This window comes from Pinus tabuliformis, chromosome 7, assembly GCF_031772625.1.
Source record: "Pinus tabuliformis cultivar Carrire ecotype Pingquan chromosome 7, CPIR1, whole genome shotgun sequence".
In the NCBI taxonomy this organism is placed as follows: domain Eukaryota; kingdom Viridiplantae; phylum Streptophyta; class Pinopsida; order Pinales; family Pinaceae; genus Pinus; species Pinus tabuliformis.
This window is the reverse complement of record NC_142293.1, coordinates 327,327,054-327,344,536: the sequence shown is the minus strand read 5'-3', so window position 1 is coordinate 327,344,536 and position 17,483 is coordinate 327,327,054. Positions and strand designations below refer to the sequence as shown.

Here is a 17,483-nt window from a genome sequence, read left to right as displayed (position 1 = left end):
CAATACAGCTCACACACTGAATAGACACTGTATATGTCCTCCTCAAGCCCTCCAAACCTCCTATTTCCTTGCGCAATGTTTCTTGGGGTCCAATGAAGCCACATATCTGAATTGGCCTCATCACACTCACTAAACTTGAAGAAGTAACTACGCAATCCTCAAGGAAAGAATTCCTTCTACATGCAAGGAATATTCATTATGGAATATTCTAGCAACTAATAGTACACTGCCCCTCCATCTGATCTCAAGTGGGTCTCTGTCTGAACTAACATGCATGAGTTATTTATGAGAGAATACTTAGTTATCTAAAGTGCAGTAGTTACATGCGTGCAAGCATTAACTAACTGAACTTACATTAATTCAACAAACTATTTGAATTAATCTAACTAGACTTGACTCATTAACTAAGTCAACTAATTACAACTCATCCTAATCCCTTTAACTGATGGATAAATTCCTCATTTAATGGAGAAACTGTTGCATGTCCCCACATAGACTTCATGTTTGATTTTCCTTAACTAATTAACTCAAGATGAATTAATTAAGTAATTTACAAACAGCTACTAAGATCAAATTCGAATTTTACTTCACTATTTTAGTTTAGGGACTGACTAAAATAGGAAGGTATCTCGAAATGCTATTTATAGAATGCTATTTTTAGCACTTCCATTATTTACATCCATTATTGCTAAGATCAACACTAGCTAAATTGCTATTTATAGCAATGCTATTTTTGGCAATTCTATTTTTAACATTTCTTGTTGCTATTTTCAACACTCCCTCTCAACAAGAAAGGGATTATCAGTAACCCCAATCCTATCTCAGTGGAACTCGAACTTGCATTTTGCCAATGCCTTAATCAAAATATCTACGTCCTGTTCCTTGGTCGAAACATACAACAACAACATGATACCACCAGATATCAATGTGCCTGGACCTCTCATGAAAAACTGGATTCTCAGAGAGTTTGATACAAAATTGGTTATCGCAGTAGATCACTATAGGATCCAACATTTGACCAAACAATCCCACTAGAATCTTCCGCATTCAAATGGCCTCACATGCAGCCTGACTAGCAGCCATGTATTCAACCTCTATTGAGCTAATTGCAACTGATCTCTGTTTCGTGTTGTCCCAGGAAACTACAGTTGAGCCAAGGTTGGAGATTCCTCCAGAAGTGCTCTTCTGGTCTGATGGAATCCCAGCCTAATCCGCATCTGTGAAGCCCTGAAGCTTCACTCCCTCTGTCCATCTGTACCACAATCCGAACTGAGATGTGCCTCTGAGGTATCTTAGCACATGCTTCACTACCTTCCAAAACAGCTTGGTAGGTTGAACCATAGCTTGACTCAGCTGGTTCACCGCAAAGCATAAGTCAGGTCATGTGTTCACCATATACATAAGTGAACCCACCAAATGCTGATAAATAGTAGCAGCTACTACCTCACTTGAAGTAACATCCTCTTTCCTCCAGCTCCCAACTAGAGGAGTCTGCATGGGCTTGCACTTCTCCATGTGAAAGCGCCTGAGTATATCATTGACATAGTTGCCTTGAGACACAAATACTTCACCATATTTCTGCCATACCTCCATGCCTAGAAAGTAGTGCATAAGGCCCATGTCCTTCATCTCGAACTCTCTTGCAAGTTCCTTCTTGCAAGACTGTATCGGCTGATCATCACCTGCCAAAATTAGATCATCAACATAAAGAACAATGATTAATGGTTTACCTTCTACCATGATGTGGTAAAGGTTTGCATCTTCTTCACTCTTGGTGAAGCCCAAACTAGTGAAATAGATGTCGATCTTGGCGTACCAAGCATAGGGTGCTTGCTTCAGCCCATACAGAGCTCTCTTGAGTCTGCACACATGCAACTCACGATCGAAGGTTTCGAAACCTTATGACTGCTCAGTGTACACCTCCTCCTCAATCTTCCCATTGAGGAATGTTGTCTTCACATCCATCTGGTGGATCTTCCACCCCATCTAAGCTGATAGTGCCAACATCAATCTAATCGATGAGTACCTTGCGACAGGAGCAAAAGTCTCATCGTATTCGATCCCCTCGACCTATGAGAAACCCTAGGAAAAAAATGTTGCCTTATGTTTCTCAACACTGCCATCAGCTGCCTACTTTACCTTGTAAAGCCAGCTGGAACTCACCACTAACTTGACCTGAGGCCTTGGGACAACATCCCACACACTGTTCCGAATGATAGAGTCGTACTCATCTACCATTACATCAACCCAGACTGGTTGCTTCACTGCCTCCTCGAATGAAGAAGGTTTGGTATCTACACACTCCCCTACTAGGGCCATGTACCTAGTGTACCGCTCGGGTGACCTCCTCTGTTTGTGCTAAGAAGATGGCTATCCCACATTCTCCCACACATCCAACATCAACCTATCAGCTTCCCTTGAGCGTTTCTGCCCATCTCTGGAAGTATCAGAATGAGTGGATCTCTCCACTCCTAGATCCTCTGCATGCGACTACTCCACATCAATCTGAGGCTCCTCATCATTAGGAACTGAAAGTTCCTCATCTGCATGCAACTTGAGCTCCCTCTCAAGTGATAAGTGCATGGCTTTCTACTCGTTGAACTTTAGATCCCTGTGTACCACAATCCTCTGAGTGGAAGGTAGGTACACCCGATAGTTGTGGGGTGTATTCGTGTACCCCACAAGTATTCCCAACTCAGCTATTGGGTCTAGCTTCTTCCTGGCATCTTTGGTCACATGACAGTAAACTAATGATCCAAAGATTTGGAAGTGACTTACATAAGGTCGCCTCTCAGAATAGGCCTCCATAGGTGTCTTCATTCCTAGTATACAGTGTGGGCTTCTATTTTGCAAGTATGCTGTTGTATTGCATGCCTCAGCTCACAAATGTAGTGGTAGGCTTTGGTCATGCAACATCGCTCGAGCTACTCCCACGATCGATCTATTCTTCCTTTCGGCCACCCCATTATGTTGTGGGTTATGGGGTGTCGTCAATTCCTGTTTAATACCTTCTTCAGCCCAGAAGTCTTTAAACTGTTGGGAGACATACTCTCCACCATTGTCACTATGCAATGCTTTTATTTCCTTTCCAGATTCTTTCCCTGCCAAGGCTTTAAACTCACAAAACCTCAAGAAGGTATGATTCTTCTTTTGCATAAAGTAGATCCAACATCTACGAGAAAAATCATTAATAAAAACAACATAGTACCTTTGTTTAGCGGTGGACGTTGTAGATAAAGGTCCAAAAACATCTTAGTGGACTTGCTCCAGGATTTCCCCAGCTCTACTGTCTCGATCTCGAAAGGAAGATTTCGCATACTTACCCAAGGTACAACCTTTTCATGTAGTCGTCTACTCAAGTTTTCCCTTGGGTAATCCAATAGAAATCTACTGCATGATCTTTAGGGCTCCATGGTGCAAGTGGCCCAGTCTTCTATGCCATGGCTCACCAACATCTTGGCTCTGCACCATCTCAGATTTGTAACTCAAAGCAGCACAGTCGTCTACATCTAGGTTGTTGAGATTCTTAACTCGAATCCCTATTTGCTTTATCTGTCCAGTACCGATATGCCTCAAGAATACCTTTCCTTTACTAAAGACTACATCATAGCCTTTATTTTCTGGCATAGCAATAGACACAAGATTCTTCTTCAGACCTGGTACATAATTTACATCAGTCAGGGGGGAGGGGAGCTCCATGCTCCCTCTAAAACACAACCGTACCTTCACCTGAAACACGGTACTTTCCATCATTGCCCATCTCGATCCGCATCTGGAGATCCTTCTCCTCCAAGGTGCTGAAAAGATTCTTGTCACCTGACATGTGGAATGAAGCTCCACTGTCTAGGTACCACATACATCCCACCATGGATGAAACCATGCATGTGATAAGCGAGAAATGCAGCTCAAACTGTGAGGCATGTGCCCCACCATCAGATCCCTTTGAGGAACCCTTCTTGGATTTCTTCTGTGGAAAATTCGTAGCATAATGGCCTGCTTCATGACAATGAAAGCATTGCATTTTCGATTTGTCAATCTTCTTCCCACCATGGGAAGAACCAAATTTGGGATGGGATGCCTTCACTTTCCCTTTCCTCACCTTACTCGCTAAGGCTAGATTTTCCTTATCATCTTGCTTTGATGAGGATCCATCTCTAGTGCTTCCTCTTATTTCCTCCTACATCAGATCTGACCAAAGTCATTCCCAATCTGGCAGTTTTTCTCTTCCATTAACCGAGTCTTGGTAGTTATGCCAGCTCTTAGGAAGACCGATGAGTGCAAGACTCACCATGTCGTCATCAACAATCACGATCCCTACAGTTCCAAGCTCATCCCTGCAGGTGGTGAGCTTGTTCAGATATGTAGAGATCGTGTCACCCTTTTCACACTTGATTTCATGAAGCTTCTCTTTCAACACCAGCTTCCTCTAATCACTGCTATTCTGATATAAATCTTTCAATGTTTTCCACATCAAAAGTGGTGTCTCCTTCCCATGGATGCTTGAGACAATGTGGTCGCGAACTCCCTCCAGGAGGATTATCCTTGCTCTAGCCACGCATTTCTTCCATTCCGCTAGTTGAGTAGCATCAGTCGGCTTGGGGACTTCTTGATCAATGAAGTCCTTTAGAGAGTTATCCTTTAATACTGCCTCCATGTGATCCTTCGCACTATATAATTCGAGCTGCCATCAAGGGCATACTCGAGTCTTAAACCACTGAACACTAGAGGTGAAATAGAGATGTGATAAGAACTCGATTTCTATATTCAAGAACCAAACTTCGAACTCCTCCTTCTTGTATACTGTTCTTTGCCTTTATCACCTTTGCTCTGATACCATGTAGAAATTCCCATTGTAGATCAACAGATTATGCAATATACTAAAACACAATACAAGATCTACTTCTACAACACTTTGCGGAAGCTTAATCGAATTGAGCAAGATCAAGAGAACACACATAGCTTAGAATGAGAAATCAATCACACATAACACAAAAGAAATAACCCGGGGAAAGCCTCAGCCTAAAACCCTAACTTTGTATTATCATACAAGTGGAAATCTTGTTCAAGTTACAAAAAGACTTAGCTCTCAAGCTATCCTGCTCTCTCTGCAATCAAACAATACAGCTCACAAACTGAATAGACACTGTATATGTCCTCCTCAAGCCCTCCAAGCCTCCTATTTCCTTGTGTAGTTTTTCTTGGGGTCTAGTGAAGCCACATGTGTGAATTGGACTCATCACACTCACTAAACCTGAAGAAGTAACTGCGCAATCCTCAAGGAAATAATTCATTCTGCATGTAAGGAATATTCACAATGGAATGTTCTAGCAACTGATAGTACACTACCCCTCCATCTGATCTCAACTGGGTCTCTGTCTGAACTGACATGCATGAGTTATTTATGAGAGAATACGCAGTTATCTAAAGTGCAGTAGTTACATGCATGCAAGCATTAACTAACTGAACTTACATTAGTTCAACAAACTATTTGAATTAATCTAACTGGACTTGAATCAGTTAACTAAGTCAACTAATTACAACTCAATATTACAACTCACCCTTATCCCTTCAACTGATGGATAAATTCCTCAATTAATGGAGAAACTATTGCATGTCCCCACATCGACTTCATGTTTGATTTTCCTTAACTAATGAACTCAAGATGAATTAATTAATTAATCTACAAACAGATGCTAAGATAAAATTCGAATTTTACTTCACTATTTTAGTTTAGGGACTGACTAAAATAGGAAGGTATCCCAAAATGTTATTTATAGAATGATATTTTTAGCACTTCCATTTTCTCCATTCATTGTTGCTAAGATCAACACTGGTTGAACTGCTATTTATAGCAGTGCTATTTTTGGTAATTCTATTTTTAGCATTTCTTGTTGCTATTTTCAACACTCTGTACTTTCTTCTTGACTGTGTTAAGCAAATTGTCCCGCTGGTCTGATCACCCAGCTCTAGGATCCCTTTTCTGCTTTCTTTCCCCCTCTATATTTTCTTTTCCAAGCAAAGGGTAATTGTTTTCTTGGCAACCGTTTCTTTTAACTACATTAAAACAATTACTGTTTTGAAATATCATTACCAATAATTTAGATAATCACAACATATGTTTCTTGGCGTTCTAGCCTCATTTCGTTAATATTCAATCATCAACATGTAATAAAATCTAAATTAATATTTAACACAAATCAAATTAGTAACTTCAGTAATTTTATGTGACTTGGGGATGTTACATATCCGCCCCCATATGAGGAACATCGTCCCTAGTGTTCTCTCTATTTTCAAAAAAAAAAAATGCTGGATAAGCTTTCCGCATAAACTCCTCCTCTTCCCAAGTGGCCTCATCCGGGCCAAAGTGCTTCCATTGCACTTTAACCTGGGTGATGACTCGCTTCTGCAAGTTGGTTTCTCTCTAATCGAGAATATGAAGAGGTTCTGCCAGGAATTCTCCTTCTGGTTCGACCTGAAACAACAACAAAATTCAACTTTTAGTTTCCTAAAAAAATCAGTATATCCAGTGATATAACCACTTAACCGTTTAACTGAATATTTTCCCAGTCAATAATGTGCTGAGGGTTATATAAATATTTTCTTAGTAAGGACACATGCAACACATTGTAGACCAAAATGTGGCTCAGTAGCACCAACTTATAAGCCACTCGTCCAACTCGTTCCAAGACTTGAAAGGGTCCACAGTATCGGGGTGCTAATTTAGCACAAGCCCGCCACTATAAGGAATTTTTATGGGGCTTCACTCTTAGATAAATGTGATCCCTTGGTCAAAACTCCCTGTATGTTCTCTTTTTATCTGCATACACTTTCTGTCTATCTTGGTCCACCCTTAGATTTTGTCGAATCTTCTTAATAGTTTCCTCCATTTCCGCTAGCATGTCAGGACCTAATGCTAGCTTATTAACTAGATTATTGCAGTCTATGGGCACCCTACAATTCCTCTCGTATAACACCTTGAAGGGGCTCATACCTAGAGATTCGTGATGTCCATTGTTATATGAAAATTCCACTAAATGGAGGTAATCCTCCCACTTATGTCACTGCTGCATCACAAACATGCATAGCGTGTCCTCCAATACCTTATTCACCCGTTCGTTCTATCCATATGTTTGGGGGTGGTAGGCATTACTAAATTGAATCTGGGTACCCAATCCCTAAAAGGGAGTCTTCCAAAACATGGATGTAAATTTTACATCTTTGTCAGAGATCACCACCCTGGGTATTCTATGTAATCGAAAAATATCCTTCATAAAAATATCTGCAATTTCCACTGTTTTGTACATGGATTTCACAGGTATGAAGTGAGTTGTTTTATTCAATTTGTCTACTGCCACCATAATAGAGTCATGCTGCCACCTTGTGCGGGGTAATCTAGTGATGAAATCTAGTGATATGGTCTCCCATTTCCATTCTGGAATGGGCAATGGTTGTGACAACTCGACGGGATGTTGGTGTTATGCCTTCACTAACTAACACTCCAAGCATTTGGACAAATAATTTGTAACATCATTCTTTAGTCTGGGCCAAAAGTACCCTTTCTTGATGGCTAAAAACATTTTCTGATAACCTGGGTGGCCAGCATAAGGTTTCCTATGAAACTCGTCTAATATCAGTTGTTTAACCGAGTTTTGGTTAGGAATGTAAATTATGTTCCGAAAAGTAAGGAGGTTATCAGAATTTATTTCAAATTTTGATTTTTCCTTTTTTAGCAAGTTTTCTTTTACTTGTTGCCAAAGGAAAGTATATTCCGGATCTTTATTAGCTACTTCTTTTATGATGTCAGGAATATTTGAACTTACTTGGCTCATTTGGACCTCATAGATACAATGTACCTTTCTACTTAGGGCGTCAGCCACACGGTTTTCCTTCCCTTTTAGGTGTTTCATTTCGAAATCGAATTCGCTTAAAAATGTTGTCCATCTAGCCTGTCAAGCGTTTAAGCTAGATTGATTGAAAAAGTTTGTGAGGCTGCTATGATCTGTCAGCAGCATAAATTTCTTCCCCAGCAGGTAGTGTCGCCACATTTTAAGTGCATGCACCACTGCTGTCAATTCAAGGTCATAAGCACAATATCGTTGTTCATATTCTTTTAACTTTCAAGACTCATAAGAAATCACATTTCCTTCTTGTGTTAGTACCCCACCAACACCTTTGCTTGGATCTGTGCAAACTATGAAAGAATTTTCTGGATTTGCTACTTTTAACACTGATGCAGTAGTGAGTAGATGTTTTTTCAAAACTTTGTTGACATTTGACTGCCCATTGGAAAGTGAACCCATTTTTCTATAAGGAGATCATACAAAAGGAGATTTTTGAAAATCCCTCAATGAATATGCGGTAGTATTCGGCTAGTCCCAAGAATGATATGATATCTATGACATTCTTTAGTGTCCATTCCATGATTGTTTTGATATTTTTCGAGTCTATTGCGATGTCGTCTACTGATATAACATGACCCAAGTATTGAATCTGATCTTTAAAAAAATCACACTTGCTAAATTTGGCATACAACTTATTTTCCCTTAGTGTTTGCAATACTATTTTCAGATGTTCTTTATGCTCCTCCTGATTCTTAGAGTATATTAAAATATCATCAATGAATATCAACACAAATTTATCCAGGTAGGGCTGGAAAATACCATGCATCAGGCTCATAAAAGTGGTTGGGGCATTTGTGAGGCCAAACGGAAATACCACGAACTCGTAATGTCCATATCGAGTACAGAATGATGTCTTGTAGATGTCTTCTTCTTTTATTCTTATTTGATGGTAACCAGATCTTAAATCAATTTTTGAGAATACCTTAGCTCCTTGCACTTGATCAAATAGATCATCTATACATGGAAAGGGGTACTTATTCTTGATGGTGATTTTGTTTAATTGTCGATAATCAATGCATAATCTTAAGGTCCCATCCTTTTTCCATATAAATAAGATAGGGGCTCCCCAAGGGGACACACTGGGACGGATATAATTTTTATCTAAAAGCTCTTGTAGCTTCATTTTGAGTTTTGTTAACTCAGTTATGCTCATGTGATATGGGGCTTTGGATATGGGGGCTACACCCAGAATTAACTCAATGGTGAAATCAATGTCCCGCTTTGGTGGTAAACCTGGAATAGATTCTAGAAATACATCAAACAATTCTTGAATAACATAAATATTTTCTAGGGAGGGCATTTTATTTTTAGTGTTCATGAATCCTACTTGAACATCATATATTTGACAACACTTTCTAATACATTTTCCTAGCTAACTAGTAGTAATGGGCATAACTTGGTATTGATTTTAATTCCTTGAAGCTCCTTTCTTTGGCTTGATTCAATAGTAAAACTGACAGTTTTCTGTTTTTAGTCTACCAAGGACCAACACCTTTCCATCCATTCCATCCTAATTAATATGTCATAAGAACCCAAAGGAAGTATATTAAGGTCTACGTGAATAGGCTATCCTGAAATCCTTATGGGGCAATGTCCAGTGTTTGTTGTTACTTTTCTTTTTGTCCCCATGGATAGATGCACTAGCCATGGTTTTGAGAACTTACTACTCTGCAATTGGCATTTCTCTACCACCTTAGGACTAACATAGATTAAGTTAGTGCCTTAGTCAAATTAAACGGAGACAGATTTCTTAGCAATCATACCTTCACATTCGATCATAGTAGGCTGGAATTCTGTTTGATGATCATCCAAGACAACATTAATTATGGGCATACTCCTTGCCATATCCCCAACCATGGATGCCTCTTGCATATTTGATAGTTGTTCTGTTCTTGCCTTATGTGGATAATTCTTGTAATAGTGAGGTTCTCCGCATCCCCAACATTGTAGCAACGGTTTTTCTTGTTGGTCATTCATTGATTTAGTAACTCCTTCTAACTGCTTGTAATATGAATAAGCAGTCTTGGGCTGATTTCTAGATAGAAATTTGTTGAGGGTCTTTTGATGTACGCTTCTGCCGCTAGCAAATCTTTAGTGTTTATTTGGAGTCAAACTTCTACCTTTCCTATTTAGACTCCCTTTCGGTCCTTCATTCTTTTGTTTCATTTGTTGGTAGCAGATGTGAGCTTTCCGCATAGCATCATCCACTATCTTGGGTAGTCAAATTCTAATTTCTCCTTCATGAAGTTGGGTAAGTTGTTGATGAAGCACTGAATTTTGGCCTTCTCTTCTTGCATGTAAGGCACATAACGCAGCAGGGAAGTGAATCGTGTCATGTATTCATCCATGGTTAAGGTTCCCAACCTTAACTCATGAAATTCCTTTTCCTTTTCATCATAATACCGTTCAGTTAAATATTTATCCTTGAAATGTTTTTGGAACTCTTGCCAGGTGACTTCCTCTTCATTGATCTTCCTTACTGTTTTGATTTCTTCCCACCATAAGGTGGCCTTACCTCTTAATTGATAAACTGCTAATCATGCCTTCAGTTTATCTGTGTACTCATAAATCTAGAAATATTTTCCCATATCAATTAGCCAAGCCTCTACTGCCTCTTTTGATTCCCCTTCAAAGAGTGATGGCTTGATCTTTTTAAATTCACCTTGTAATTCAGTGTTTTGTCTTTTAGTTTTGCGCTGGTCGGAAACATTATCGAAGCACCCTTCCTCGTCCTCCCCATGTTTCTCTGACTCAACGTTTTCTTCTCCATGTTGAGCCATCAGGGTTTTCTCCTGATCCTCAACACTAGGGTCTGGATGCCGTTGATTCTGTCGGTTAGACAGACTTCTGAGAATTTTCTCCTGTTCTTCACGTAATCTTTCATTATTTGTTCTTAAATTTGTCATTTCAGCACACAGCTGCTGGACAGTATCGAGTAACACCGCATTAGCTTGTCATGACTCTTCACCCAACTGTATCCAAATATCAGGATTGATGTTTACATAAGTGGTTCTGGGTGGATCAGTTGGTCTTGGGCTCTCCTGCATTTTGCCTTATCTCTTTTGTTGGTGCAATCTCTGTGTTCACACATAAGTTTATTTAGTAAAAAACATGCATTGGTTTCCAGTACATATCTTATTCCCAAAGAGTCTCAGTGTACGAACCTGAGCTCTGATACCATTTGTAACATACATTTACATAAAAAAATTCTTTCAAATACATTTCAACGTACTCCATTCAATATCTGATTAATTATTAGGATCTCAATAGAATCCCGGGGTGATTAAAGGATTAATCCATGGATACGGATGGCACATGGTTCATAACTTGGTCATTTAATATGTTGTATAGAAAAGGTTGGCGGTCACCATATACAAACCATAGTGTTGAATTTAATTCATATGATGCCCTTCCCAAAACCTCGTTTGGTTCACAACGAGATCTATAGGTTAGGCCACATGTTAAGCGTAGGACCGACCTTCTAACAGCGAGGATTAATGTGACAGGGACAACAACAGATGGGATCCCCCTTGATCATCAATCTTTGGTTATGATCCGACGGTGCAAGAGAGCTTAAGGTTTTACCTAATTGATTGACGCACCCATCGGCCGATGGTTAGTCATTTTTGTGATTGAGTTTTGGGGTTCTTGCTACTCCATAATGTTTTACCTCTGTGAATGGATGAGGAGGTTCGAACCCTTGCTGCCAAGAACTATGGAGTCCTCCACCACTTGACAGCTACAGGTAATGTTGCCCTTAATCGATTAGTCATTTCCAACGATTATATTTTTAGGAGAAGAGATTAATGGTTACTGTCTGACTGAACTCTGCTTGTTCTGGTCAAACGTTTGGCCTTTGCGCTCAGAAATGACTCAGCTGCTCGGTCTTTAGGGAGGATGACCTTGTTGAAGTTTTTTTTAACCAGGTAACTAAGAGTTCCTTAATTTCGAACGAACGATTTCAATTTTCATATAAATGTGTATATACAACCTGAATGAACTGATCCAGGGTTTCAAGGTTTTCCGTGACCGAATGGGCGACTACGACTTCAAGAAGGTTCTTCACATACAGGTGAATGTTTATTACTCGTTTCTTGTTTAAGGTTTCATGATTGATTGTCATAGATTCTGACCAGAGGTCGTTTTTTGCAGGTATGCTTATCCGCACTTTGGTTCATTCAAAATAACAACTGAAAAGTCTGTTCCCTCACCAGATGCTTCTTTGTCTTATACAGGTTGGGAATTACACCTACCACTAAATGCATGTAGCTTTCTCTGTGGTTTGGGTCGAGGCTCAACCACTGTTCTCTATTCCTTGATCTACTGAGACTGGCTCTAAGAGTTGATTTGAATGACTGTCCAAGGTTTTAGCAATACCCATTTAGTCTTAAATGTTCTGGCATTTTGTATAAAGATATTAGCGAGAACCATTAGGGTCGATAGGAAATACTTCTATATTTTTATTTTTTTTGTTATATTTTCCCTACGCGCCCAGGGTACTATGGTATTATTCACCTATTCAACTCTCATCACATATCATGTATATGTTTTGTTTTCTTAATGAATTTTCCAGTTTCCTAGCTTGCAATTTATATTATTAAATGAGGGTTTGCTATACTTCACTGCTTCTGTTATTATGGTATTCAATTTATGAGCATTCTTGTTGGCTAACTGGAATTTGTATGGATTCTTGATATGAAGTAGAAGGCCAGTAACTCTGTGAGGTAGAATGTAATTTCTTCTAGAATTTTGTTGAAATTAATAATGACAATACATGTTATAAAGTTTGAGATTTCTGTAGGATTTTTATAGTTTTCATGATTAACCCATGTATAGATAAGATAACTTCAGTAAGGGTTGCATTTGCATGCATTACTTGTTGTAGTTCGCGACTATGATTGGATTGTTTCATCCTATCTTATAACTCTATCTTAGAATTCAGATGTTTATTTACTTATGACAGTCAATAAATATTTGCTGTAACAATACTTTCTGAACTGTACTCTACTTACGGAAATTCATTATAACTTACTTAATTGTCTATTCATGAACATATAGTTTCTTACAAGCCCGCTAATATATATATATATATATATATATATATATATATATATATATATATATATATATATATATATTTGTTGCTAGATAATCTCATTTTATAGTCTTTGATTTAAGAAAGAATTGATAATGGATGTAATAATAATTAGAAGGTTTATTGTTAGCTTTTCTGGTTTCTGATCTGGAAGTTATAAACATATGCATTCATCACATAGATATTTCCTTATCTAACTAAAACGATAAGTGTTCATCACAAAATTTGTTGTTTTACTTATCTGTTTGAAAGTCTCTCCTCCCAACCACAAGTCTGGCAATTACGTTTTGACTCTCCCCCGAGCACTTTCTGTGTTCCACACTGGATTCGCCCCTAGCACTTTCTTTTTTCCACATTGGATTGTCCAGTTACATTCATTACCTTGGGCCTCAGGACTTCCGTACAGCCTCAAGCTTTGTACTTTCTTCTTGACTGCGTTAAGCAAATTGTCCCACTGGTTTGATCACCCAGCTCTAGGATCCTTTTTTTGCTTTCTTTCCCCCCTCTATATTTTCCTTTCTATGCAGAGGGTAATTGTTTTCTTAGCAACGTTTCTCTTAACTACATTAAAACAATTGCTATTTTGTTAAAATATCATTACCAATAATTTAGGTAATCACAACATATGTTTCTTGGCTTTCTAGACTCAGTAAGTTAATATTCAATCATCAACATGTAATAAAATCTAATTAATATTTAACACAAATCAACTTAGTAACTTCATTAATTTTATGTGACTAGTAGTGTTAAAGTTAGCCTGCAATATTTAACACAAATCAACTTAGTAACTTCAGTAATTTTATGTGACTAGTGGTGTTACAGTTACCCTGCCTTTACAGATAAAAACATGGATGACTATCCTCATTATTAATTTAACAACTCAATTATGATAAATTTTCAAAAAAAAACACTAAAATTTTACCTAATCTTTAATATTATTAAATATAAACATTATAGCGGAAGGTAAAAAAAAAAAATATTAAAAATAAATTAAAAATAAATAAATAAATAAATCTAACGAGCAAAACCGCTTCTTAGAATTCTGGCCAGTCATTATGACACTCTTCGATCATTGTTAACTTATTATTCAATCGTATGACACTGCAACAAAATCTCAGAAGTAGATGAAGCATACAAGTACTGCGCAAGCGGAAACTTTCTACAACTCTGTTCATTGTTATTACCTTACTATGACAGCCAAGTCCTCGATTGTTATTCAATCCAGCAAAGCATGGCGCTGCATAGAAACCCTCAAAAGTAGTTGAAACATACAAGTATTGGACAAGCGACGAAGGGTTGGATCTGATCGATCATCAAAGTATTATTAAAGATATATTTTATTAGTGAAAGAGACATACTACCTTTTTATTCTCTTGCACTTGATGATACTCGGAATTTCTTAAACATGTTACAGTTGTCATGGTGACACACAGATCTGCCGTGCTCATGTATGACGTTCACGGAAGTTTCTAAGCTAGCGCTTCAGTATGGACCTACTTAAGATTCTTGGTAGTCAAAAAAGCTGCCGTCTGTGTATGTACTACCGGTCCAATGATACTCGCATGGGAATCTTGGGTGGTAGAAGTTTTCATAATTTAGTTGTTTGCTGTAGTCAGAAGAATCTTAGTCATTCGTTTTCACACGTAATATTTAGCGGCAAAGTTATATATAGAACCAGATAATCCCTACGCATCTGAAATGATGACATGGAAATGAATAATGACAAGGACCGAAAAATAGATAGGATTTTAAATTCGAGTGCTCTACGATGCATATTATTCTCTTTTCTCCCTAATCATTTATTTGTCCAAACGCAATAAAAAAAATTGGATGCTGGAGAATTTCGATACATATATGAATGGTGTAGGGTGTTCGCTCCTGTCAGAACTTGTATTTGGTATGTCCACTACTGCCAAGAAAGAGGCATTCAAGTCACTCAATTCCACCATGGGAAATGAAGAGCGGTGCAACTCTTTTAGCATTTCGAAGATATTTACAAGAGTTGGCATATATAACTTCACTTCTCATTCTTATTCTCTTCTCGATAGAGGCTTCCAACCTCCATGACAATTTCGATATCTCATGGGGTGCAGTTAAGTTGTTGAACAATGGCCAAACGGCGCAGCTCACTATGGATCAAATCTCAGGTAATAGAGTATTTCATTTTTAAGGACATCCTACATTTAATATTGTATGGATGTTTATAAAAACACTTCTTGTTTCACTAGGTTCTGGTTTTCAGTCCAAAAAGGAATACCTGTTCGGAAGCGTGAGCATGAGAATAAAGCTGATCTCAGGGAATTCCGCTGGAACGGTTACCTCGTATTATGTAAGCGCCTATTTTCTTTCAAGAACGAAACCCTGCAGAATGATTTGTTATCAGTTGTTAGTACTTAAAACTCAATTCCTCAGATGTATATTCTAAATTTCAACGTTGCCTCCAGACCGGTCATAGTTTCAATAATACACGATATAGTAATGTCAGTGTTTTGCATTCAGATGTCGTCCGAAGCTTTTTCTCATGACGAACTCGACTTTGAATTTCTGGGAAATCCTTACATTCTTTAGAGCAACGTCTTTGCAAGTGGAGTTGGAAATAGAGAACAAATATTTCATCTGTGATTTGATCCCACAGCGGATTTCCATAACTATTCTATTCTTTGGAACCACCAACAAATTGTAGGAATTTACAGGGTAAGTTCTTCAGAAAGAACACCAAAAGGACACCGCTCACAACCAGATCACAGATCAATACACCAGTGTTTTTGACGTGGTTAAAACCCTCAAAGAGGGAAACAGTCCACGGCCTGAGCCAACGCGGCCACTTCAGGCAATTTATTAATCAAAGAATGAAAATTTACATAAGCTTCTATCATGCACGGATTACCCTACAAATGACCCTCCATGCGCTTTAAATAGAATTCATGGACCAATCGGGTGTCAAGCCACGGATCAAGTGTCGGTAATACCGAGGAGAGAATGAACCGTCGGATCACTACATATCGTGACCGTCGGATTGTAAGTTACAAAATGTACAACGGTAAAGAAACACACTTTACCTAACTCTATACCTAACTCTACACTAGACCAAGTTGTACTTAACTATTTCCTATGTGTCGGAATATCCTAACATCCCCCCTTAAGAACAACTTGGGATAGGATTGAAAGATTTACAAATATGACACAATAGGAGAAGGAAGGAGGCACTAGAGCCTATCCCCCCTTAGTGACAACTTCCTGAACTCCAACCATAAATCGAAGTTTAGTGAACTTCGCCTCTGTGAGAGCCTTTGTGAATATGTCTGCAACTTGATCATCTGTTGAACAATATTGCACTTCAAGAACATGGTCGTGAATGAGCTCTCTGATGAAGTGCATGTGCAGTTCAATGTGTTTGCTGCGCTGATGTTGAACTGGATCTTTGCATAGCTGAATGGCACTTTGATTATCACACCAAAGTGTAGTCGGATGCTGCTGCTGAAAGCCAAATTCTGACAGGATCTGACGAAGCCACAAGGCTTCCTTACTAGCTTCTACGGCACCACGATACTCTGCTTCTGCTGATGAAAGAGAAATGGCACCCTGTTTCTTGCAAGCCCATGTAATAGGTCCTGAACCAAGAGTGAAGACATAACCGACAGTAGACTTCTGATCATCAGGGTCACCAGCCCAATCGGAATCAGTGAAACCAACCAATAGAGGAGATGCTTTGGCATTGTAATGAATCCCAAACTGAACTGTACCTCGAACATAACGAAGTATTCTTTTAGCTACTTTCCAATGACTTTCACGGGGGTTTTGCATGAACCGAGCAACTAAGCCAACAACAAAGGAAAGGTCAGGACGAGTATGGGTTAAATACAAGAGTTTTCCTACAAGTTGACGGTATAAGGTAGCATCAACTTCAGGAGAAGTACAAGTGACTGAAAGTTTGACTCCAGACTGAAAGGGAGAAGGGGCTGGCTTACAGTCTTCCATGTGAAAATGACGAAGAATATCACAAGCATACTTGGATTGGGAAAGGGAAATACCCTCCTTGGATTGCAAGACTTGAAGACCGAGAAAATAGTGTAAGTGTCCTAAGTCTGTCATTTCAAATTTCTTTTTAAGGCTGGACTTCACATGGTTTATAAGGTTGGGATCACTACCAGTGAGGATAAGATCATCAACATAAAGAACAAGGATGATAAGAGACTTGCCCACTCTCTTGGTGTAGACAGTATTGTCAGAATGACACCTAGAAAAGCCAGATTCTAAAAGAAAGCTATCCATTTTGGCATACCAAGCCCGAGGAGCTTGCTTGAGACCATAAAGGAATTTCTTAAGTCGACACACAAGGCTGGAGTCTATTTGTATGAAGCCAATGGGTTGTTCCATATAGATTTCTTCATGCAAGTCCTCATGCAAGAAGGCAGATTTAACATCCATCTGATGGACTTCCCATTTGAAAGAGGCAGCAAGGGAAAGAACAAGGCGGATAGAGTTCA

At 38.8% G+C, this 17,483-nt stretch overlaps 1 pseudogene; it reads left to right on the top strand.

Annotated features, from left to right (window-relative positions):
* Positions 1–14,950: 14,950 nt before the first annotated feature.
* On the top strand, positions 14,951–15,564 carry LOC149247257 (xyloglucan endotransglucosylase/hydrolase protein 15 pseudogene; annotated as a pseudogene).
* Positions 15,565–17,483: the final 1,919 nt, after the last annotated feature.